Source organism: Carcharhinus amblyrhynchos, chromosome 5, assembly GCF_965287045.1.
Source record: "Carcharhinus amblyrhynchos chromosome 5, sCarAmb.v2.hapA, whole genome shotgun sequence".
Lineage (NCBI taxonomy): Eukaryota > Metazoa > Chordata > Chondrichthyes > Carcharhiniformes > Carcharhinidae > Carcharhinus > Carcharhinus amblyrhynchos.
This window is the reverse complement of record NC_137328.1, coordinates 106,842,301-106,869,277: the sequence shown is the minus strand read 5'-3', so window position 1 is coordinate 106,869,277 and position 26,977 is coordinate 106,842,301. Positions and strand designations below refer to the sequence as shown.

General features: G+C 42.5%; 1 protein-coding gene across 3 annotated transcripts in view; it reads right to left on the bottom strand.

Annotated features, from left to right (window-relative positions):
* The window catches only part of acsl1a (acyl-CoA synthetase long chain family member 1a), a 196,212-nt gene that overhangs the window by 137,548 nt on the left and 31,687 nt on the right, over nt 1-26,977 (bottom strand). Inside the window, exon 1 of one of the 3 annotated variants that reach the window (XM_080189406.1) lies at nt 11,150-11,251. The exons of the other annotated variants lie outside the window; for them this stretch is intronic. The gene's annotated coding sequence lies outside the window, so the exon portion shown is untranslated. Of the gene's footprint in view, nt 1-11,149; nt 11,252-26,977 lie in introns of those variants that run through there. 3 annotated transcript variants of the gene reach the window in all.

The window sequence follows — 26,977 nt, the reverse complement described above, 5'->3', positions numbered from 1 at the left end:
AGGACTACTTACCTCATTACAGCCTTGGTCCAAACAAAGACAGAAGGGCGGAGTTCCAAAAGTGAGGCAAAGTGACTGCCCTTGGCATCAAGGAGTCCTGGCAAAATTGATGTCAGTGGGAAAACTCAGTTATTTCTGTGTATGTGCTGCATGGCAGTGCTGTCGACAACACCGTCCATCATCTTGCTGATGATTAAGGATTGACTGAAGGAGTGGTAATTGGTCAGAGACTCAGAGGTTTACAGCATGGAAACAGGTCCTTTGGCCCAACTTGTCCATGCTGCCCTTTTTCTCTTTTAAAAACCCCTAAGCTAATCCCAATTGCCCACATTTGGCCCAAATCCCTCGATACCCATCGTACCCATGTAACTATCTGAATGCTTTTTAAAACACAAAATTGTACCTGTCTTTACGACCACCTCAGGCAACTTGTTCCAGACACTCACGACCCGGTGTGAAAAAATTGCCCTTCTGGACACTTTTGTATCTCTCCCCTCTCATCTTAAAGCTACGCCCTGTAGTTTTAGACTCCCCTACCTTTGGGAAAAGATATTGACTATCTAGCTGATCTGTGCCCCTCATTATTTTATAGACCTCTTTTAAGGTCACCCCTCAGCCTCCTATGCTCTAGAGAAAAAAATCCCAATCTATTCAGTCTCTCCTTATAACTCAATTCATCAAGTCCCAGTAGCATCCTAGTAAATCTTTTCTGCACTCTTTCTAGTTTAATATCTTTTCTATAATACGGTGACCAGAATTGCACACAGTATTCCAAGTGTGGCCTTACTAATGTCTTGTGCAATTCAACAAGCTATTCCAACTCATGTATTCAATGTTCTGACTGATGAAACCAAGCATGCCGAGTGCCTTCACCACTCTATCCATCTGTGACTCCACTTTCAAGGAGTTATGAACATGTACCCCTAGATCTCTTTGTTCTGTAACTCTCCCCAACGCCCTACCATTAACTGAGTAAGTCCTGCCCTGGTTCAATCTACTAAATTGCATTTGTCTAAATTAAACTCCATCTGTCATTTGTCAGCCCACTGGCCCAATTAAATCAAGATCCTGTTGCAATCAGAGATAACTTTCTTCACTGTCCACGATACCACCAATCTTAGGTGTCATCTGCAAACTTACTAACCATGCTTCCTACATTCTCATTCAAATAATTTATATTAATGATAAATAACAGTGGACCCAGCACTGATCCCTGAGGCACACCACTGGTCACAGGCCTCCAGTTTTGGTTCGTTTTGATTTTTCCTGCTTTCCTGGACAGAAGATACCTGGGCAATTTTTGACATTGTCAGGTGTTGGGAGTCATACGCATCACAAAGATAGATAGTTGTGGTCTTTTGAGGTCAATAATATCAGTCCCAGGATACTGCCCAATCATCTTCCAGATGTTTCATCACTGACCTTACCTCCATCATAAGGTCAAAAGTGGAGATGTTTCCCAATAATTGCACAGTGTTCAGTATCATTCGCAACTTCAGATATTGAAGCAGTCCGTGTCCATATGCAGCAAGACCTGGACAACACTGGGCTTGGTCTAATAAGTGACAAGTAGAGTTTACACCACACAAGTACCAGGCAATGATCATCTTCAGCAAGAGAGAATCCCACCACCTCCCCTTGATTATCTTATGGAATTACCATTGTTAAATCCCTCACTATCAACATCCTGGGGGTTACCATTGACCAGAAACTGAACTGGACCAATCATTTAAATACTGTGGCTATAAGAGCAGATCAGGGACTAGGAATTCTGCGATGACTAACTCACTTTGACTCCCCAAAACCTAGCCACCACCTACAAGATGCAAATCAGGACTATGATGGAACACTCTCCAATTGCCTGGATAAGTGCAGCTCCAACAATACTCAAACTCGACACCCTATCCACAAACATCCATTCCCTCCACAACTAATGCACAGCAGCAGCAGTGTGTACCATCTACAAAATGCATGGGTTTGATTTATTGTCACATGTACTAACATACAGTGAAAAATATTGTTTCTTGTGTGCTACCCAAACAAAACATGCCGTTCATAGAGAAGGAAATGAGAAATTGTAGAATGTAATGTTACAGTCATGGCTAGGGTGTAGAGAAAGAGCAATTTAATGCAAGGTAGGTCCATTCAAAAGTCTGACAGCAGCAGGGAAGAAGCTGTTCTTGAGTCGGTTGGTATATGACTTCAAGACTTTTGTATCCTTTTCCCGAAGGAAGGAGCTGGAAGAGAGAATGTCCAGGGTGCGTGGGGTCCTTCATTATGCTGGCTGCTTTGCTGAGGCAGTTGAAAGTGTAGACAGAGTCAATGGATGGGAGGCTGGTTTGTGTGATTGATTGGGCTACATTCACAACTTTTTGTAGTTCCGTGCGGTTTTGGGCCGAACAGGAGCAGCTGTGATACAACCAGAAAGAATGCTTTCTAAGGTGCATCTGTAAAAATTGGTAAGGGTTGGAACCAATATGCCAAATTTCCTTAGTCTTCTGAGAAAGTAGAGGCTTGGTGGGCTTTCTTAACTACAGTGTCAGCGTTGGGGTGGGGGGGGGGGACAAGAACAGGTTGTTGGTGATCTGGACACCTAAAAACTTGAAGCTCTCAACCCTTTCTACTTCATCCCCATTGATGTAGACAGGAGCACGTTCTCCACTATGCTTCCTAAAGTTGGTGGCAATCTCCTTCGTTTTGTTGACATCGAGGGAGAGATTATTGTTGCTGCACCAGTTTACCAGATTCTCTATCTCATTCCTGTACCCTGTCTTGTCATTGTTTGAGATCTGGTCCACTACAGTGATGGTTGTCAGCAAACTTGAAAATCGAATTGGAGGGAATTTGGCACACAGTCATTAGGCGTATAAAGAGTATAGTAGAGGGCTAAGAACACAGCCTTGTGGGGCACTGGTGTTGAGGATGATCGAGGAAGAGGTGTTGTTGCCTATCCTTCCCGATTGTGGTCTGTGACTTAGGAAGTTCAGGATCCAGTCAGAGTGAGGTGATGAGGCCCAGGTCACGGAGTTTGGAGATGAGTTTCGTGGGAATAAACGTTGAAGGCTGAGCTATAGTCAATAATAGGAGTTTGACCTAGGTGTCCTTGTTATCTAGGTGCGCCAGGGAAATGGCGTCTGATATGGACCTACTGCAGCAGTCGGCACATTGTAGTGGATCCAGATGAGTCCGGGAGGCTGGAATTGATTCGTGCCATGACTAACCTTTTGAAGCTCTTCATAATGATGGTTGTCAGAGCCACCGGCCAATAGCCATTAAGAAAAACCAAGCAGCGTGCCAGGATGATGGTTGTCTTCTTGAAGCAGATAGGAACCTCAGATTGCTGTACGGAGAGCTTGAAGATGTCTGTGAATGCCTCCACCAGCTGATTCGCGCAGGATTTGAGTGCACATCCGGGTACCCCATCCAGGCCAGCTGCTCTCCGTGGGCTGACCTTCAAGAAAGCTGCTCTGACATCTGCAATGGTGACCCCAGATACAGGTTCATCCAGGGTGGAGGGCATGCTCTTGCTGATGGTTTGCTCAAAACGTAGAATGCGTGGAGCTCATCAGGGAGAGGTTTGTTGGAGCCAGCAATTTTACATGCCTTCATCTTGTAGCCTGTTGTGTCTTGCAGACCTCGCCATAGTCGGAGGGATCAGTGTGGCTTGCCTGGGACTCTACCTTGATCTGGTATTGTCTTTTGGCATCTTTGATGGATCTCCTTAGATCATATCTGGCTTTCATGTATCGGTCAGTGTTGCCTGACTTGAACGCCTCAGACCTGGACTTCAGCAAGTACTGGATATCCCTGTTCATCCATGGTTGCCAGTCAGGGAACATACAGGCTTGCTTCTGCACTGCACTGCAGCAACTTATCAAAGTTCCTTTGACAGCAACCTCCAAACCCGCGACCTGAAAGACAGCAGATGCACGCCAGCAGACCATCACCTGGCAGTTCCCCTCCAAGTCACTCAGCATCCCAACTGGGAACTATCGTCATTCCTTCACTGTTGCTGGATCAAAATTATGGAAGTCCCTTCAAAACAGCAGTGTGCGTGTACCTACACTACGTGGACAGCAACAGTTCAAGGCAGTGCTCACCACCACCTTCTCAAGGGCAATTAAGCGATGGGCAACAAATTCTGTCCTTGCCAAAAGCAGCCCACATCCCATGAAAGAAATAAATTTAAAAAACTGACTTCAATTTTTACTTCACCATTTCAAGATATAGAAGTAGATAAATGCCCTTACCAAATATCCAGATATTTTAAAACTTGGTAATCAATGGCCATGTCAGCTCTAAACACTATCATAAAAATAACATAAGAACATAAGAAATAGGAGCAGAAGTAGGCCATCTAGCCCTTTGAGCCTGCCCCGCCATTCAATAAGATCATGGCTGATCTGTCTTGGCTCAGTTCCACTTTCCCGCCCTCTCCCCATAACCCTTAATCCCCTCTCTTATCAAAAACCCATCAACCCGCGTCTTAAAAACATTTAGCGAGGCAGCCTCCACCACTTCAACGGGCAGAGAATTCCAGAGATTCACCACCCTTTGAGTGAAGAAGTTCCTCCTCAACTCCGTTCTAAACCGCCCCCCCTTTATCTTGAGGCTGTGCCCCCTAGTCCTACTGTCTTTTTTGAGCGGGAAGAGTCTCTCCACCTCTATCCTATCCATCCCATTCATCATCTTATACGTCTCAATGAGATCTCCCCTCATTCTTCTAAACTCCAACGAGCACAAGCCTAGTTTATTCAGCCTCTCCTTATAGCTCAACCCCCTCAACTCCGGCATCAGCCTAGTAAACCTCCTCTGCACTCCCTCCAAGGCCAAAATATCTTTGCGCAGGTGCGGCGCTCAAAACTGCACACAGTACTCCAGCTGCGGCCTCACCAATGCCCTATACAGCTGCAGCAAGACCTCCCTACTTTGATATTCAATCCCCCTCGCTATGAAGGCCAGCATCCCATTCGCCTTCCTGACCACCTGCTGCACCTGCAAGCTGGGTTTTTGCGACTCATGCACAAGGACCCCGAGGTCCCTCTGCACCGTCGCCTGCTGCAGTTTTTCGCCACGTAAGTAATAGTCCTTCCTACCATTCTTCCTACCAAAGTGGACCACCTCACACTTGCCAACATTAAATTCCATTTGCCATTTCCTGGCCCATTCGCCCAGCCTATCTAGATCCTTCTGCAGACTACACACAGTTCAACATGTTTCATGCTTCAAGTGGTGGATCCATGTGCTCAGCAATTGTTTCCATTTCATTTCAAGCCCCAGGTATTGAGCGCTTGCTTAATCTCATTAAAACACCTCCTCTACATTTTCCTATTGCATCACACCACCAAACAGTGGCCATCAGTATTAAATTAAGTTTGGTCTTTGCATTCTGTTCAGCAATGCAAATACTTTTCTCAATCCTTACTTTCATCCCAACTGTTGATGCACCTGACAGATGCAAAGCACTGCAGATACTGGAAATATGAAACAGACAAAATTTTGGAAATGTTCAGCAGGTCTGGCAGCATCTATGGAGACAGAAAGAGAGTTCTAAAGGAAGGTCATTGATCTGAAACATAACTCTATTTCTCTCTTTACAGATGCCGCACGACCTGCTGAATATTTCCAGTTTTTTTTTGTTCTTACATTTGATCCTTCGTCCCACAATTTTTTAAAAAAAGGCCAAGGATCAAATATTTTGTGGGCGGCACAGTGGTCAGCACTGCTGCCTTACCAGCACCAGGGACCTGGGTTCAATTCTGGCTTCAGGTCACTGTGTGGATGTAATTTGTAATCTGTAAACTGTCTGTGCTTCATATGCTCTGTCTGAGGCCAGAACTCTCCATTCACCTGACGAAGGGACTAACCCGAAAGCTTGTGCGTTTACTATCAAATAAATCAGTTGGACTAAAACCTGGTGTTGTCAGACTTTTTACTGTGTTCAGGTCACTGTGCAGAGTCTGCACATTCGCCCCGAGTCTGTGTGGGTTTCCTCCAGGTGCTCTGATTTCTCCCACAATCCAAAGATATGCAGATCAGGTGACTGGCCAAGCTAAATTGCCCCATAGTGTCAGGGGGACTAGCAGGGTAAATTCATGGGGTTACAGGAATATGGCCTAGATGAGATTGTGGTCAGTGCAGACTTAATGGGCCAAATGGCCTCCTTCTTCACTGTAAAGATTCAATGTCATTAACCATAGAATCCCTACAATGCAGAAGAAGCCATTTGGCCCATCAGGTCTGCACCGTCTCTCTAATCGCCTTCCAAAGTTTAGAAAGCCAATATCACTCCTTACATCTTCAAAGAAAGCCTAAGCAACTGAATGAGACAAAAAAAAGAGAGACACCCAGACAGGCAAAGATTCCATTGTATGTCATTGCTGTTCCCTTATTGCTTCTGAAGTCAGTCAGGGCGATATTCACAGAACAGAGGGTTAGATATAACTCTCCACAATTAGCTTCCAAAAGGTCAAAGCAAATCATTTCACTGTCAAAAGCTACCCTCATTGACCAACACTTTCTCTCTGTATCAAGTAAAACGATATGGATTCAGATACCAAATAAATATTCTCAACTACTCCTGACCCCTCACCTCATAACTTTCTTCCACGAAACAATATTTCTGCAGAAGTTGCTTTATTTTACATCACTTGCAAATTACTATGAATTAGTTTCTTTTTTAGTTGCTTCACACAAGATTTTCCTCCATTCTTGCTCTGTCCAAAGAAGGACTAGCTAACAGAAACAAACACTCTGGCTGGAATTTTACCACCCCAGCCACCCAGGGGAAAATCAGAGCAGGCAAGGGGCAGACAATGGAAGAGGCCCATCGACTTCAGGCAGGATTTTACAGTTTTGGGACTGTAAAATCCCACCCATTACTTCTGTAGTTGTCAAATACATGCAGTTAGTTACTCTAGCTGTTGAAAAATCTTTCAGTCGTTTAAGGCTGGGACCAGCATTAATTAGGAAGAAAGCTCAGTGCAAGTACCAGTAGAGCTATAAAATGGTCCATGAAAGCACATTACCTATAGAAATTCATTTTCCAAACCCACAAAGTGCTGAAAAGACTTTCAAACCTCTAATCTGTGCAGGTGGTCCTATTCTCTTTAACAGTGCCGGTATGATTATGAAACTGCTAGATAGAGATCTCATGACAACAATATGTAGTACAAAACATTACTAAAATATGAGGAACTACATGGCTAGATCAGACAGGCTAGGGTTGGTCGCACTGGATCAGGAAAACTCAAGAAGGGCTTTAACAGAGGTAGTCAAAATCATGAGATGTCTGGACAGCAACTGCTCCCATCGGCAGATGAATCAAGAAACAATGGACATCAATTTAACAATTTTAGCCAAAGGAATCAAAGGCAACGGGAGAAACATTTATTTTACATTTTAAGTGGTTGCAATCTGGAATGCACCAAGGAAGTTTAATCGTTGTTTTCAAAAGTGAACTTTATGAGCAACAGAAGGGGAAACAGCTTGCTGAGCTACCGGAACAGGGCAGGGGAGGGGAACCAGCTAAACTGCTCTTACAGAATGCCAGCATGGACTTGCAGGCCAAGTCCTTCCCTGCTGTAACCATTCTAGAATATCACAGAACACAATATATTGTCAGAGGGTTAGCTTAGGTACAAAAATCCAGTGCAGTATTGAGGGAGTGCTACACAATCAGAAAATCTTCCTATCAAATGAGTCGTTGTTAGCAGGGAAGTTGCTAGAGTCCATTATCAAGGATTTCATAGCACAGCGTTTGGAAAACAGTGGTAATCAAAGTTAGCATGGATTTACAAAAGGGAAATCATCCTTGACAAATCTACTGGAATTCTTTTGAGGATGTAACTAGTAGAGTTGACCAGGGAGAACAGGTAGATGTGGTTTATTTAGGCTTTCAGAAGGCTTTCAATGAAGTCTCACATAGCAGATTACAAAGTTAAAGCACGTTGGATTGGAGGCAGCGTCAAGATGGATAGAAAGCTGGTTAGCAGATAGGACTCAAAGAATTGGAATAAATGGGTCCTTTTCCAATTAGTGTCAGTAACTAGTGGGGAACACATGAGTCTGCACTAGGGCCCTAACTATTCACATTATATATTAACGATTTGGAGGAGGGAACTAAATGTACGGTCTCCAAATTTGATGATGATACAAAGTTGGGTGGGAGGGTGAGCTGGGAGAGGATGTGGAGATGTTTCAGTGTGATTTGTTCAGGCTGACAGATGCAGTATAATGTAGATGAATGTGAGGTTATCCACTTTGGTAGTAATAATAGGAAGGCAGGTTATTTGAATGGGTGTAAATTGAGAGAGGAGAATTCTCAGCGAAACCTTGGTGTCCTTACGCATCTGTCACTGAAGGTAAGCATGCAGGTAAAGAAGGCTGATAGTATGTTGATCTTTATTGCAGGAGGATTTGAGGAATTGTGATATTTTACTGCAGTTGCATATGGCATTAGTGAGGCCACACCTGGAGTACTGTGTGCAGTTTCGGTGTCCTTATCCGAGGAAGGATGTTCTTGCTATGGAGGGAGTGCAGTGAAGTTTTACAAGGCTGATTCCTGGGATGGCAGGTCTGTCATATAAGAGACTAAGTCAATTATGATTATATTAATTGAAGTTCAGAAGTGTGAGAGGGAATCTCATAAAATTCAAACAGTATTTGACAGGGTAGGTTCAGAAAGAATGTTCCTAAAGGTGCAGAGGTCCAGAACTAGGGGTCATAATTTTGAAGGCAAGAGGTAAACCTTTTAGGACTCGGCCAGAGAGTGATGAATCTGTGGAATTCACCAGCAAGAAAGTAGTGAGGCCAAAATGTTGTGTGATTTCATAAAGGAATTAGATAGCTTTTGGGGCTAAAGGGATTAAGGGATATAGTGGGGAATGCAGGATCAGGGTATTGAATTGGATGATCAGCCATGATCATAATGAATGGTAGAGCAGGCCTGAAGGACCTATTCCTGCTTCTATTTTCTAAGCATGTTTCTATGTCAAACCAAGATCTCAGCTGTTGTCATGTGGCCCTAAGAGATCCCATGGCACTTTTTCAAAGAACTGGGAAGTTATCCCTCGTGTCCAAGCCAATATTTGTTCCTGAACCAATTGTCACTGAAAACAGTTCATCAGGTGATCATTACATTGCTGTTTGTGGGAGCTTGCTGTCTGCAAATTGGTTGTGCCATGTCAGAGTCTTTCATTTTCTGAGATGCCTTGGAGATTCTGAGGTAGTGAAAGACTTTTGTTTTTAATTGCAAGTTTTTCTTTCAACTGCTCACTTTTTAAATTTTTATTTTACACAGAAGATTAAAAAGGTGAAGTATGTTACAGGTAAATGTTTTGGTTCAGGACATGTCATGAAGCAAATTCTTTTATGAACATAATGGAATAGTAGTAGAAGTAAGTCATGCTATTAGGTTTGGAGAGATTACTTTGTATAATATTATTATACATAATAGTACACCAATGTCTTAATATCCATTTGCCCTGCACAGATGCTGCTGCATGTACAGTTGCATCAATTACATCACAAACATCGGAAAGAAACACTTACCATAAACTATGTGACTACTGTAGCCACCCCCACAAACTTCTGCCTTTAAAGTGTTTCATGATTACCCAAAATTAAACACACAAATACAAAAATCATGACAACACATAGCTAAAGAAGTCACAATACAGCAAGACAAGTAGCTGAACAACTCTCTAGCCAATGTGGGCCAATTTGTGCATTACACAAATGAGAATGCAGCCAAAATGTGCACTGGAAGTCTGTGACCCCACCCCCCACAATTCGTTCTGGAATGAAGTTTGGACAGTAATTGGTGCTCTCGTTCTGTCATTGTAGCTCTACTTAGCACTGTAATTCTAATCTACCAGATTAAAAAAACAAAAAACTGCTTTCTTCAAATTATAGAACAATATGTCACAGAAGGATATCATTTGGCCCATAACGCCAACTCTTCTGGACCTCACTACAAACTTTACTCCTTAGCTAATGGCTCCTAACTCTTCCTGGCAACCATGCAAGGCTAAACCAAACTGTCCACATCTTGTTGTTAGATCTGATCCAGAGTTTCCAATGACATATCTATGCCATTACTAAGACCACCTATTTCCACCTCCATAACATTGGCCAACTCACATCTTTGTGCCAGTTCATCTATTGCCATTAATCCATGCCTTAGACACTCCTAGGTTTAACTATTCTAACAGTCTCCTGGCCAGCCCTCACACATTCTACCCTTTGTAAAGTTAAGGTAATTCAAATCTCTGCTGCCCATATCCCAACCCACAGCAGATCCCATTCATGTGCCGTCATCCATAGGTTGGCTAATGTATACTGCCTCCCAGTTAGGCAACACCTAGATTTTAAAATTCTCATCCTTGTTTTCATATCTCTCATGGCCTCGCCATTCCCTATTTCACAACTGAGATATTAGCATTTTTGGTTTTGAGCATCTCCGATTTTAATCTCTCCACCACGGTAGCCGTGCCTTCAGGTGCCCGGCACTCGAGCTCAGGAATTCCCATCCTAAGCCACTCACTTTAAGGCACACCCTAAAGTTTACATTGTTGACCAAGCTTTTAGTCATGTGCCCTGATATTGCTTTATGTGGCACAGTGTTTTGGAATGTACCTGTGCTCCAGAGCTTTGACTTAGCAACAACAACAACAACAACAAAGGAACAAATGATGATATGCGACTTGGAAGGAAGGTTGCAGGCAGTGGTGTTCCTATGCACCCACTTGCCCTGTTCTTCTAAATGGTAGAGGGTGGGGGTTGGGAAGAAGCTGTCAGAAGCTTAAAAGCACAGAAAGGAAGAGACTTACATTTAACAAGCACCTTGCATGGCCACTGGACATCTCAAAGCAGTTCACAGCCAATAAAGTGTTTTTTTGCATTGTGGTCACTGTTGTAATATAGTAAACCTTTGTGACTTGCTGCTGTGCACCTTGTAGATGATACATACTGCATCCATCAGGCCGCCCTGTGATGAAAGAGTCAATGTTTAGGGTGACGGATGTGCTGCCAATCAAGTGGGCTCCTTCGTCCTGAATAATAGAGCTTTTTGAGTGTTGCTGAAGCTGTACCTCAGGCATGTAGGGAGTATTCCATTATCCAGGGATTCAGGTGGTGAGTTACTCACCTCAGAATTCCAAACCTCTGACATGCTCTTGCAGTCACAATATTTATACGACTGATCCAATTCAGTTTCTGGTCAGTGGTGACTTCAAGATATTGATGGTCAGGGAACCAGGAGTGCTAATGCTGTTGGAAGTCAAAGGAAGATGGTAAGATTCTCCCTTGTTGAAGATGATCATGGTCTAGCACCTGTATGAAGTGACATTACTCATCATTTATCACCCCACGAGAAAGGTTGTCCAAATTGCGCTACGTGACAATCTGCTTCATCAGTTCAGGTGTTGCAAATGGAGGTGGATACTGCAATTGTCAGCAAACATCTTCATGTCTGACTAGATGGTGGAAGAAGGTCATTGATGAAACAGTTGCAAATGGCTGGGCCTAGGTACATTGCCCAAGGATGTCTTACGTCTGAAACAATTGGTCTCCAACAACCACAATCGGTCTCCAACAACCACAATCAACTTCCTTTCTGCTTAGTAAAATTCCAGCCAATGGAGATTCCCATCAACTGCCATTTCACCAACGGTCCTCATAGTGCCTTGATGTCAACAGCATTCACTCTCACCTCCTTTCAGTTGAGCTCTTTTATCCATGTCGGACTAAGGCTGTACTAAGTCAGAAGCTGAGTGGTCGTGGTGGAACTCAATGGATATTTGTGAGCAGTTTACTGCTGAATAAATGCGTTTGATAGACTATTTTGCCAACAGGGGCTATCACTTTATTGATGATTATTTCTGGCAATTGGCCTTGTTGTTTTTTCTTGTGCTTAGGACACACCTGGTCAATTTTCCACATTGCTGGGTAGATGGCAGTGTTGTAATTGTACTGGAACAGCTTGCTTAAGAGCACAACTTGTTCTGGAGTTCAAATCTTTAGCAGTACAGCTGGGATGGGGCTGTTCCTGACATGTTCACCTGTTTTCTTCATTGAGCCCAATTTGGTCCCTTGCTTGCCGGTAATATTTGAGTAAGGGCTGGACCATAAGGTTAAAGATCACAACGGAATACAATTATGCTGCTGCTAGTGCCCACAGTGCCTCATGGATCCCTGTTTATGCCTCACGGATCCCTGTTTATGCCTCACTGATGCTCAGTTTTGAGCTGCAAATCTGTTACGAAATAACCTGGTGATAGTGTCAATGGTGAGCATCCTCAATAGGAAGACCTGACTTTTTCTCCACAGGACTGAGGTGATCACTCTGACAAATACAGTCATGGGCAGAATCATCACTCTTACCACCTTTCTCAAGCCCAGTCTGGCAGGCATATCCTTCGAGACCTGACCAACTCAGACAGTAGTCATGCTGCCAAGCCACTCTTGGTGATGGACATTGAAAGTGTTGAACCAGAGTACAGGGGAATACAGCTCTCCCAATTTTGACAGACCACCAGATGTTAGTGAAGATGACTCACTAACACCTCACAGGGGTGATTTGGCAGGATTTGCTTCAGCTTCACCTACACTCTAGTTCACTGGCTAAAGCTTCACCTTCTTGGGCAAAGTATATCTCCGTCACATCTGGATCTTATAAAGGCCTCCAACTTTACCAAAATTGGTCCTCCCACCTCTGGATTTTCAATCTCAAAAGAAACACCTCCATCACTATGTCCTCCAACATTCTACTCCAAATAGCTTCTGGGTTTCATTCACGTGAGAACACCAGCCATCATCTCACATGAGAACACCATCCGCCAGGTACGCAGTACATACGCTGCAGGAAAGAATGTCCCGAGGCATGGTGCATTGGCGAGACCATGCAGACGCTACAACAACGGATGAATGAACACCACTCGACAAGCACTAGTCAGGAGTGTTCTCTTCCTGTTGGGGAACACTTCAGCAGTCGTGGGCATTCAGCTTCTGATCTTCAGATAACCATTCTCCAAGGCTGCCTTCACAACACACAACGCAGAATTGCCAAGCAAAAACTGATAGCCAAGTCCCGCACACACGAGGGCAGCCTCAACCTGGATCTTGGGGTCACGTCATACAATTTGTAACCCCCACGACTTGCCTAGGCTTGTTTTAAAAAAAACAGTAACCAGCCCATGTAGGGCTGAGACTTTAGGATTAGCAATTATTATACTTGCAGTAATGTGTCTCTCAATGATGAAGTCTCACTCAAGGTTACTATGGCCCCTAAACATGAAGTTCAATTTATTGCAACTATAAAACAAGATTAATAACCTAACAATGTCTTGCCACATAGAAAGAAAGTAACTAATTCTGCAAGATAATTATTGAATAACAAATTGAATCTATTTCTGTCTCCTCGCTTGTCTCCACTTTCATGAGCATATCTTGCAATCAGCATTTTTAAACATACTTCACACCAAAATGCCACTAAAATATCTGACCAACTTCAGCATTCTTTCAAACTTCATTCATAAATTATTTAGTTATTTCAACCTCCAGTTTTTAGACAGAACGATAAATGATAGTACTTTCACAAATCAAACTAACAAACGCTACATACATATTGGCAATTGGGGGAAGTGGAAAAAGACAATTTTTGACTGCATTTCATTATGTTCCCATGTTTTATGCGCATTCCACAATTCATGTGCAAGTGTAAACTTCACCCCAAAAGTTAATCAGATAATAAATGTTGACTCAACATTAAAGAAATTTCCAGAAGTCACTTTCACCTGCCTTGGTGACCTGGAACAGATGCATTCTCTTCTCTCTCATCCACAGGTAATAACTAATCGCCCATTTGTACAGCCTTAGCTAGGATTTCAAGAACATTGACACCATTGTGTAAATTGACAGGCAGTAGAGGCAATCATTGAGCAAAGAAAGGTATGAGGAAGCAACACATGATCCTACGGGATACTAAACAACAGAAGTATTTAGTGTTGTAGAACAGGCAGTGCTACTCTGGAGGAAAGGTCACAAACCAGCAGTTCAGGCAAAGGCTGCCAAGAGATGATAATTAATTTTTAACTGTTTCTTTCCAGGCTCAGGACAGGGCTCTAACAATGGGACATATTGCAGGCTAAATATCCTGGGTGATTTTAAATGCGAGGAACTATCACAGCTGAGGTTGATCATAAAGCTTTTTTTTAAATCCACTCATGGGATGTGGGCAATGCTAGCTAGGACAGCACTTAATTCCAATCTCCTATTGCCCTCAAGAAGGTTGTGGTGAGGTGTAGAACATATGGCTTAGGTACACCTAGAGTGTGGTTAGGGAGTTCCAGGACTTTGATCCAGCAACAGAGAAGGAACAGTGATATACTGGGGGGGGGGGACTTCCAGGTGGTGGTGTTCCATGCATCTGCCGCTCTTGACCTTTTAGATCCTAAGCTGTCATGAACAGACTGGGAATCGAGGAGATACAAATCGATGGTCTAGTTAGGAACACATGATCGGTGCAGGCTTGGAGGGCTGAAGGGCCTGTTCCTATGCTGTATTGTTCTTTGCTCTTAGATGGTATTAAGTGTGGGTTTGGAAGGTGCTGTCTAAGAAGCCTGGATGAGTTCCTGCAGTGGCACCTTGTAAGTGGTACATACTGCTGCCACAGTGTATTAGTTGAGGGCAGGGGGTGGGAGGTAAATGTTTGTGGATGGATCAATTAAGTAGGCTGCATTGTCCTGGATGGTGATGAGCTTCTTGAGTGTTATTGGAGCTGCATACATTTAGGCAAGGTGAAGACTGACCACCAAGTTGACCCATGACTTAGACAAATCTAGGCAAGATTACAAAATAGTGGTCAGCAACTGGTAACCAAGTCAATTACTCCCTTGCACGAACCCATCCTGGGGACAATGATACCAACTAAATTAACCTAGTTGAGATTGGCTGCCTGAATGAAGACCATGGATCAAGTTTTGTCAACATAGTTCAGTTCAACATCTCACTGTACATGAACACAGATGCTTCTCATTTCCTTCAATACAGGTAGTCAATTGTACACAAATTCCAAAAATAAACAAATGCTCTCAAGTCACAGTTATCATTTCACCTCTTGCTTCTGAGCAACTATAAAGGAGTAGAGTTTCACCATGATATAATTTAAGCTGACAGAACGCAACAAAAAGAGAGGGAACTGATTTGTGCAGGATCTGTAGCAACAATTGTGATCAAATTACTATCTAAAATTAAGAGTGGGACTAGTTAAAAAGCAGCTTAAAAAATTCAAGGGGATCCGAAAGATACATCAATTCACCACATTTCCCACTGCATCGCAGACAATATTTGCATATCACCCTTCCAGCACAAAGCAGCTGCTGTGGTTATGCACTTCTACGCCTGGTGGGCTTTAGAAATAATAGAAGCAGCAGATCTCCACACCTATTCCAGCATCACGATTGCACAGAGGCAAGAAAATAATATCGTAGATCATTTCATAGATCATAGAATGATCTGACACCTGATTGATATTTGACAAGAAAAATTACTTCACGAAACTGGTGGATTCACTATTCATTTTGAGGCTATTACATGGTATCTTGTATCTATTTTCACATTGCTATAACATTGACTCAGTTCGCAATGTTGCAATTGAAACTGAGATGTATGGCTCAAAGATTCCAGTTTCCATTTATATAGTGAGTTAGCTCATTGCAGGCACAGCAATATAGGGATGAAAAAGTTGGGTCTTGACTCTGCACAGGAGAAGAAAACAAGAATCCAGGAAGTAACTCTCCAGCCAAAACCAAGCATGTGGACAGTTAAAAAATTGCCAATGTTGTCAAAATGCGCTTAGACTATTCTCACTTTGAATCAACAAAGCAAGCAAAGACCAAAGCAGCCAGGGCCCTTTGGGCTGTCAGACGTCAGGGCCAACATTTTAAAAAGCTGCAGTTTGAAGATGACATGCAAAAAGATTTGGTCAGAAGAGACCGAAACAGGTAAAAATTTAAAGAGGCAATATTGTTAAACAGGTGGCTACCCACAGTTACAAAAGCTCCACAAGAATGTTCCAAAAGTAAAAAGGAGGCAAAGAAGGAATAAAAGACCTGGTAATTAATTACAGATTAATCTGTCTCATCAGTGGGGAGAAAACTACTCAAGACCATTGTCAGGTACTGGATGAGCAGAAATTTCCTCCAATTAAATATTGGGAAATCTGAAACTATTGCTTCCAGGCTCGGTTCCAAACTTCATTCCCTAGCTACACCACCTCTCTCTTCTTGGCAACACTGGAGTTTAAACACTCTGTTTGCAAGGTGTCTTAATGAGAGATCCGAACCAGATACTTGGTCCATCAAGAGTTTCATAACATTGCCTGAATTTGCCTCTGCAGGATCAGAAATGTACACTCATGCCTTTCGTTACCTCTAGACTTGGCTATTACAGCCTGTTACTATCCTGCACCTTCCTATTTCTGTCTGGTCTCCTACATTCTACCCTTACCAAACAAGAAATCATCCAAACCCCTGCAGCGCTCACACCAAACTCCATTCACCCATCACCCTTGTGCTTATTGACTGATGTTGGTTTCGCAGAATCATTACGGTGCAAAAGGAAGCCATTTGGTCCATCATTTCTGCACTGGCTCTCCAAATGAGCATTATGACTTAGTTAATTAAAGGCCCCAGCAAGGATTGAACTTACAACCCTTGCTTTCCAGTCAAGTAAAATCTCAAGTTCAAATTCTTATCCTAGGCTTTCAAACCTCTCCACTGCCTCACCCCATCCCATGTAATTTCCTCCTGCCTCAATCCTGTGGCCATTTAATTCTGACCTTGAGCATCCCTGATTCACCATGGGTGCTGTGCCTTCATTTGCTGAGGCATTAAGCTCTGAAATTCCCACCTGACATCTCTCTTCCTTTCTACCTTTCTTTCCTCCTTTTAAGATATTCCTTAAACTCAAGTCTTTAATTAATTTTTGGGCCATCTGCCCAAACATCTTCTCAAGTGACTCAGTACCTAATTTTGTTTAGTGCTTGCCTGAAGTGTCTTCGAATGTACTTCATTAAAAGGTAAACATAAATGAGTTTGTTATTCTCGTTGTCAGGGACAAAATTAATTGTCACTCAGAGCAGCCTGGGTAAATAAAAGCCAGCACAGATTTTAATATATTTGTTCAAGGGATGTGGGGGGTCACTGGCAAGGTCAGCATTTATTGGCCATCTGCAATTGTCCAAGGTTGAGATGTGCTGTCTTTTTGAACTACTACAGTCCATGTGTTGTAGGTACACCCATAGTATTGTCAGTTAAAGAATTCCAGGAACTTGACCCAGCGACAGTAAAGGAATAGCAAAATATTTCACGTCAGGATGGCATGGGGCTTGGAGGTGGTAATGTTCCATTGTAGCTGCTGCCTTTATTCTTCTACGTGGTAGAGGTCACAGGTTTAAGGCATGCTACTGAAGAAGCCTTGATGAGTTGCTGCAGTACACCTTGTAAATGGTGCCACTGTGCTCCAGGGGAAGAGGGCAATGAGTGTTTAGGGTGTTGGATCGGGTGCTAATCAAGCCAGCTACTATGTCCTATGTCCTAGATGGCATGTTGTTGGAGCTGCACAGTGGGAACATTCTGTTGTACTTCTGACTTGTGCCTTGTAGTGATGGACAGGCTTTGGGGCCTGACAAGAGGTTCGACTAACCTAACTAAGCTCTTTGAGAAAATAACAAATGAGTTGAAGGTGGCCACGTGATGGTTGTTGCACAGATACAGACTTTTAAAGGCAATTGATAAAGTGCCTGACTATGCCAGAAAATAGAACTACATGGGATTTATAGTGGTAATGTGCATACCCAACTGGTGAAGGACTAGAAGGCAGAGAATGGTGGCTAATAGATGTTTTTTTAAACTGCAGAGAAGAATGCAACATAATTTCCAGGGATGGTCATAGGCTTTTCTTGTTATACATAAACAGCCTCAATCTATATACAGAGAGTACAATTTCTGAGTTTTGCAGATAATAGGAAGGAGCAGGATAGTAACAGGCTTCACATAGACATAGACAGACTAGCGAATGGCTGAGAAGCAGTTTATTGCAGGGAATGTGATATGATATTCAGGAGAAGCAACAAAAAGAGGCTGTACAATCTAATGGGACTATTCCAAGGGGGTGCAAGAGAAACCTAAGGGTGCACATTCTCAAATCCTTGAAGGTGAAAAGGCAAGTTGATAAGGCAGTTAATGTAGCATAAATAATCCTTTGTAATTAGAGACATTGTGTACAAAAACAAGGCAGTCACACTCAGATGTTTAAGTCTCAGCTGGAGCACAGCGTGGCATTCGAGGCAACACACTTAAGAAATGATAAGACATTGGTGAATGCAAACAGGAGGTTTACCAAGATGGTACTGGGTGAAGGACTTTAGTTATGTAGAGAGATTCGAGAAGCTGGGATTATTCTTCTTAGAGCTGAGAAGGTTAAGGGGAGGCTGATTAGAAGTACTCAAAGTTATGAAGAGTTTTGATAAAGCAACTAGAAAAAAAAATGTATTCCTCTGGTGGGTAAGTAACCAGATTTAAAACTTTAAAAAGAACAAGGGGTATTCAAAGGAATTATTTCATAGAGAGGTTTTCTGATCTGGAATATGAGTGGACTGATATTTGAAGCAAACCAAGTTTGCAGGAATGTGGGGGCTTAATTGGTCAGTGGGACTAAATCAGATACCACTTTCAAGATTCAGTACAGGTATGACAGGTCAAATGGCCTCCTTCTCCTCCTGCAATTACAATCCTTCTGCACTGTAAAATCATAATGATTCTAATACCTCCACAGTCTATCACATCTTCTACCTGATGCCAGTGGATTGCACAATTGTCCTCTGAAATGAATGGGAAATTGGACAGCAGGATTTTTTTTAATGCCTGAAGTTAAATAAATAATAGCATGATTTCTGGAGCTGGGGTAGGATTCTTCACCCACCAAAAAGCTGTCCACAGTTGAAATTAGGACCAAGGTCTTTGCGTGATCCTTCTTTTAGGTGACACCAGATAAGCAAGGAAAATACTGGGATCAGCTGTGAAGTCCACAATTGTTGAACAGCCATCTCCTTGTCATTCATCAAGTGGATTCACATCAAAAATGGCTATTTGATTAAAACATCAGGTGGCAACCAGAAACCATAGAAATCAATTCCAGTACCAAACAACACCTTCAGGAGAAGGCTGAAAACAAAACAAAAACAAAAGGGAAGTCACCTCAATCATCTTAAACTGTATTTGCCATATACCAGGCTTAGGAGCATGATTGGATATGGACAGATAAAACCATAATTCAACTGCCTTTAGCAATTAGAACAAGACCATTAAATCTTGATTTTATTTATTCTTTCATGGAACGTGGGCATCACTGGCAAGGCCAGCATTTATTGCCCATTCCTAATTGCCCTTGAACTGAGTGACTCGCTAGGCCATTCCAAAGGGCAGTTAAGAGTCAATCATATTGCAGTGGATCTGGAGGCATATGTAGGCCACACCTTGTAAGGATGACAGATTTCCTTCCCCGAAAGGAGATTAGTGAACTTGATAAAAGTTATTTTTTACAACACCGCTGCCAGTTTAGTCACCACTACTGAGATTATCAATTCCAGATTTTATCACTTGAATTGAAATTCCACATGCTACTGTGGTGGGATATGAACCCATGTCTCCAGAGCATTAGCCTTTTCTCTTTCATTCATGAGACATGGGTGTCACTGGCTAAACCAGCACGTATTGCCTGGATTACCATCACTAGCCACCCACCACAATTCCATCCAACATGCAGATAACTACACCTCAAAAGTCTTTAACTGGCAGTAGACCAAGTTGGGACCTCTTGAGATCATGACAGGCAAAATGCAAAACTTTTGTTCTTTTTCATATCGAAATGCAGAGAGACACAAAATCATGCTAGTAATAACAGGCATCTTCAATCTACTTAGAGACGCTTTGTATTCTGCAGTGTTACATTACTCCAGTTCTTGTACAGGAGCCAATAATGTTCTTCTATCATCTCAGGGCCAGGAGTACTAAAAAGATGAGACTCTCCTTCTATACAAGTTTAGATTTTCCCAATGAATTTGCTTAATACCGGCCTTAAACTAAACAGCATCACAAATAACCCTCAGAATCACAGCGAAAGGGCTCAGGTTATTGAAAGCAATACTATATCACTTCAATTTAAACTAATTGTAGGCTCCAGCATAATCTAATTCAATCACAGAAACAAGAAGCAGCATACCATTTACCTTATTGAACCTTTTCTGCCATTCATTTTGATCATGGCTGATCTGCAACGTAACTCAATTTACAAGCTTTCACTGTGCATCAGTGGTGGAGGGAATGAATGTTTGCGAATTGGGATGCCAATCAAGCAGGTTGTTTTGTCCAGGATGGTGTCGAGCTTCTTGACTATTATTGGAGTTGCACTCATCCAGGCAAGTGGAGAGTATTCTATCCCATTCCTGACTTTGTATATTGTAAATGAGGGACATGCTTTGGGGAAATTGGGGGATGGGGGTTGGGGCAGTTGGAACACACTTCCTCCACCTCCATCATCCTGGAAAGGCACAGCTCTCTTTTTAAAGTTATGTCTCCTTGAGCTAGGCTCTTCGCACCACAGGAAATAGAAATCAACTCCTTTAATCATTTTAAAATACCTCACTGAGATCGTGTGTTAATATTTTATATTCAGGAGTATACAAGCCTTGTTGAAGCAACTTGTCCTCATGTAACCTTTTCAAATTCCTTATGCTCATATTAAAATAAATTATAAATGGCAAAGTGTGCCAGATACGAGATGTTCAGTGTTACAGGCTCATGGCAAACAGCCATTTTCCATCGGCACAGTTTCTTTTGATCCAGAACCCGTATCTTCATAGGCAAAGAGTAAGAGATATGAAGAAACAAAGTCAGGAAGATGGTATTGGGGAACAAGTGAGGGCAAAACTGGATTCATACAGGCTCTTCACATTCAGTGAAGTATGAAGTGTCACTGTTATAAAAGGGGACATATGGAAGAGATGAGGTTGTAGTTTTAACAACCGGCCTTTGCAAATACGAGAGTCAACCTGAAAATATTGTGGATGTGCATCAAATTCTCTTGTTTTCAGTGAAAGACAGTAAAATAAGATGTCAGAATGATGTACAGAAGCCAAAATTATACTCAAACAGTTCGCCCCCAGGGATATTTCCTGGGACCTCAAATTATCATTGCTTCTTTAAGGATTGGCCATATAGCTAAGTTACCTGATAAAGAAGTTAAAAGTTTATTAGTCACAAGTAAGGCTTACATGAACACTGCAATGAAGTTACTGTGAAATTCCCCTAGTTAGATGACACACTAAACAACATACTATATAAGAGCAGAAGATTGCAAAGGAAAATTGATAGACTGAGTGCCCAAACCAATGGCAGATGGAATTTAATGTGGGAAAATGAGAGTTCATTCACTTCGGACACAATAAAATACTTTGATTCTATCTTTTTAGATAGATCACAGATTCACCAAATGGATTGTAGAAGCTGAAGGGTTAAATTATAAATGACAGCCTGCACAGACTAGTCTTGCATTCCCAGAAGATTAAGGGTGATTTATTTGAGGTGATCAAGATGATTAAACAACGTGATAGGGAGAAACTGTTCCATGCAACAGAAATAACTTCAAAAATTAGAGCCAAGGCCATTCAAGTATGACTAGTCACAAAAGGTAGTGAAAATCTGGAATCCTCTTCCGTCAATAAGCTTAGGATGGGTCAATTGAAAATTTCAAAACTCCATTGGATTTTTTTTTGTTGAGAAAAGGCATCAAGGATTACAGAACCAAGACAGGTAGATGGAGTTAAGAGACAGATCAATCACGATTGAACTGGACAACAAAATAGATGTACCATGCTGAATGGCCTTACTGTTTCTAACAAAAAGGAAGGCATGTGGAAGTAGCCAGATTCAGCTAATAGGAGTTAAAAGTATTCTTTACATCATGTTTCTTACAATAGGAAAACCACACGTTCATAATCATAACATGAGGAATATCACAGCACTGGGATATATATAATTTTAGGATCAGGAACAAACAACAGGAAGCAAAGGAAAAGGTTAATTTTGCTCCACATTCAGTAAGACAATACCCAAGGTGCCTCAACACTTACATTCGAGTTGAATTAAGTAATTTAACATATGTAGATTCGGGAGTGAATTTGGAGTAATGAAAAACATACAACATAGGCAATACAATAAGAAAGAGAGACTTGTAATTTGCTGAGCAACATTATACATGTGCAAAGTAACCTCTTTACTAATTCATGGGATGTGGGCATCACTAACCAAAGCCAGCATTTGATGCCCTTCGTTAACTGTTCTTGAAGTGTTCTTGTAGTGTAGGATCTTCCAGAGTGCTGTTGGGGAGCGAATTCCAGGATTTTGATCCAGTGATGAAGAAGCAATGATGATATAAGTGTAATTCAGGATTGCACATGGCTAAAGACCAACTTAAGGTAGTGGTATTCTGACCCAACTGCTCCTCTTATTCTTCATGTCAAGAGAAGATATTGATTTGAAAGAAGCTTCAGAGGAGTCTTGGTAAATTGCTGCAACACATATGTAGATGGTCAACATGACAGGAATGCTCACCAGTTGTGGAGAGAGAGCATGTTTAACGTGGTGAATGGGTTACCAAATCAAGCGGGCTGCTTTATCTTGGATGGTATCAAGCTTGAGTGCACACATCTAGGCAAGTGGGGAGTAATCCATCACTCTCCAGCATGTGCCTTGTAGATTGTGGGCAAACTTTGGGGAGTCAGGAGTTGGAACTACTTGCTGCAGACTTCTAAGCCTCTGACCTGCTCTTGTAACCACTGTATGCTTATAGTTGGGAGAATTAAGTTTCTGGCTAATGTGCCCTTCAGGATTTTCATGGTTAGGGATACAATCAACTAATCACTGAGATGCTTGGCCCATGCAATACCAGGTATACAGGCATAGGTGTTGCTCAATTGTGTGATAGACAAAGTCTTTTCAGACTGATGGAGGCATCCTCTTAGTGGAACTTATTAATCCCTTACCTTTTGCAGTCAAACAGCACATTTCTATCAAAATACCAACTCTATTCAACCAGCCCATGCTTGCAAAAATCCAGATTAAACAAGCATTGACTGTTAGATGTGATTCTGCGATTGGGCACTGCTTACTGAACAATCCTGAATGACCTAACAGCTACACTAACAACCAGTTTAGCTCAGTACGTGGCTCTTTTACACTTGCTAGCAGCAACATACATTCTTCTTGTGGAAAGTCTTATGTGCAAGCCTTGTGCCTTTGTTGCATTACCCTGGCGTTTGGACAGTGTATAGTTCTATATTATTTTCTCCATGGTAATGCCTCAGAGTCAAATTGCCAACCAAATATCCTCTACTCCTGTAATACAAATTGTTATGGAGGTTTGAAATTTGGCATTCTTGCATTTATTCTGATAAGCTCAAGATGAAAAACTTTAGCAACAGGTCTCCCTTTTCAGCAATATTCATTTTTAGTACACTGCTATAGGGTGCTCCATTTTCTTCTCTAAAGCTTCAAGTATTTGTGATTTCTGTCCCCAACTCTTGCATTTATTTTTCATACTCTACTAAATGTGCTAGTGTTAACACAGCACCATTTGATGAATCACTCACAGCTGCTGACAACTCTCTGAACGGAAATACGATAATCTATCATTGCAACACCAATGTATCAGTTTTCTGAGCAGAAATGAACTTCATTTAAATGCACTACAAACAATATCTGCTGTAATATTCAACAGGAGAATGTAATATTTACATAAATGTGGTTAAATGAATTTAATGTGTCCTAACCCAGTTTAGAGCTCAACTTGTTGGAAAAGTCATACAATATCATTTTCAGAAGTACAGCAAAAAAAAAATCAAGAGTTAGAAAAACTGCAATAAATTACAGTAAATGTTGTGTTTAGAGCTCAAATAAATATTGTTACTAAAGAGGTGGTGCTCGACAGACTGGAGGGACTGATTGTGGACAAGTCCCCAGGACCAGATGGAATGCATACAAGGGTTCTGAAGGAAATGGCAGAGGTGATAGTGGATGCCTTGGTGATTATTTTCCAAACGTCGCTGGATTCCGGGGAAATGCCGGAAGATTGGAAAACGGCTAATGTTACGCCGTTGTTTAAGAAGGGTGGCAGGCATGAGGCAGGGAATTATAGGCTGGTTAGTTTAACGTCTGTTGTAGGAAAAATGTTAGAATCCGTGATCAAGGAGAAAATAGCGAGGCATCTTGAGGAGAATTGTTTGGTAGAGCAGACGCAGCACGGTTTCGTTAAGGGGAAGTCGTGTCTGACGAATTTATTGGAGTTCTAGGAGGATGTGTCTAGGGCGGTGGATAGAGGAGAGCTGGTGGATGTGGTCTTTCTTGATTTTCAGAAGGCGTTTGACAAGGTGCCTCACAAGAGGTTATTGGAGAAGGTCAGGGGGCACGGAGTTGGGGGTAGGGTGTTAGCGTGGATAGGAGGATTGGCTGTCAAATAGGAGGCAGAGAGTGGGGGTCAATGGGTGCTATTCGGATTGGCGGTTGGTGACTAGTGGAGTGCCCCAGGGGTCGGTGCTGGGGCCTCAGCTATTCACCATTTATATAGATGATCTGGAGGAGGGAACCAAGTGTATGGTGTCGAAAGTTGCTGATGACACCAAGATTGGTGGAACGGCAAATTGTGCGGAGGGTGTGGAGAGTCTGCAGAAGGATCTAGATAGGCTGGGCGAATGGGCCAGGAACTGGCAAATGGAATTTAATGTTGGCAAATGTGAGGTTATCCACTTTGGTAGGAATAATGGCAGGAAGGACTATTACTTGCGTGGCGAAAAACTGCAGCAGGTGACGGTGCAGAGGGACCTCGGGGTCCTTGTGCACGAGTCGCAAAAACCCAGCCTGCAGGTGCAGCAAGTGGTCAGGAAGGCTAATGGGATGCTGGCCTTCATAGCGAGGGGGATTGAATATAAAAGTAGGGAAGTCTTGCTGCAGCTGTATAAGGCACTGGTGAGGCCGCAGCTGGAGTACTGTGTGCAGTTTTGGTCGCCGCACTTACGCAAGGATATTTTGGCCTTGGAGGGAGTGCAGAGGAGGTTTACTAGGCTGATCCCGGAGTTGAGGGAGTTGAACTATGAGGAGAGGCTGAATAAACTAGGCTTGTACTCGTTAGAGTTCAGAAGAATGAGGGGAGATCTCATTGAGATGTATAAGATGTTGAATGGGATGGATAGGATAGAGGTGGAGAGGCTCTTCCTGCTCAGAAAGGACAGTAGGACTAGAGGGCACAGCCTCAGGATAAAGTGGGGTGGGGGGGGTGCGGTTTAGAACGGAGTTGAGGAGGAACTTCTTCACTCAAAGGGTGGTGAATCTCTGGAATTCTCTGCCCGTTGAAGTGATAGAGGCTGCCTCGCTCAATATTTTTAAGACGCGGGTTGATAGGTTTTTGATAGGCAAGGGGATTAAGGGTTATAGGGAGAGGGCGGGAATGTGGAACTGAGCCACGACAGATCAGCCATGATCTTACTGAATGGCGGGGCAGGCTCGAGGGGCTGGATGGCCTACTCCTGTTTCTTATGTTCTTATGTGTTATCTGGCACTCTACCAAGCAGTATCTGACAGCTGAAGTTTCTTTCAAAAAGCCAATCACTTTCAATGTTTATGTCGTGACTTGAGGCTACAAATAGTTGAATGCATTGTTTAAAAGAAAGAACTCCTTTACATAAATAAATCACACGTTTAACAATAAAAGCAGCACAGCGGCACAGTCGTCAGCACTGCTGCCTCACAGCGCCAGGGACCCAGGTTCAAACCCAGGCTCGGGTCACTGTTAGTGTGGAGGCTGCATGTTCTCCCCATGTTTGTGTGGGTTTCCTCCTAAAGTCCAAAAAGACGTGCTGGTTGGGTGCATTGGCCATGCTAAATTCTCCCTCAGGTGTACCCAAACAGGTACCGACTGGGGGACTTTTCACAGTAACTTCATTGCAGTGTGAACGTAAGCCTACTTGGTGACTAATAAATAAAATTTTATTTTAACTCAGCAAAATAGTAATAACTACAAAGACAGAAGCACTAGTAAAAGAGATCTTGCAGACTGAAAAAACACACCAAAGCCTGCACATGCTCAGAATCCTAAAAACAGTTACATAGGAGAAAGAGCAGTCTGTACTCAAATATGACACTTAACACCTTTCCCCTCAAATTTCAATTCCCCATCAGGACGGAAATACAAGAGTCTATCAGGAGCTTTGCAGTTGCACTGCGACCTATGCAATACCACTGGTGGGCACATTAAGAAGTCTCACAACATCAGGTTAAAGTCCAACAGGTTTATTTTGAATCACAAGCTTTTGGAGTGCTGTTCCTTCATCAGGTGAGCCCCCGCCCAACACCGATATTTCCATATCATGAATATCACTGGTGAATCATATAACATTTAATCTGGGATCATAGGTGAAGAGATAAAATAATCTGTACATGAACATTCCTCTTTCATTCCTCCACCAGAGTCAATTCACAAACCTGGAAACACGAACCAATTCCTGGTGAACATTCAATAGCAGCATTAATTTCTGCCACATTATCTATAACTCTGAAACTTTTTCTGACTGAGTCAGAAGGTACACAAATATGGTCTTAGTGTCTGCAAATCAACTCTTCATGTTGCAGTCTCATGACCCAAGATACTGGAACACTTTGGTTTAAAATCCCAGTAACCACTTCTGGTCACTACTAAAGTTCCAGTAGCCACTTTGGGTCACTACCAAAGTTCCTGACGTAGACCTGATCATGTGGTTTGAACTGCCCCTCTTTGGCACAGTTGTTATGTCCCTCATTCTGCTTCTCTTGCCTCCTGTCACTTTTATTCAGATCTGGCGAAGCAGATCCAGGTGAACCTTCAGCTT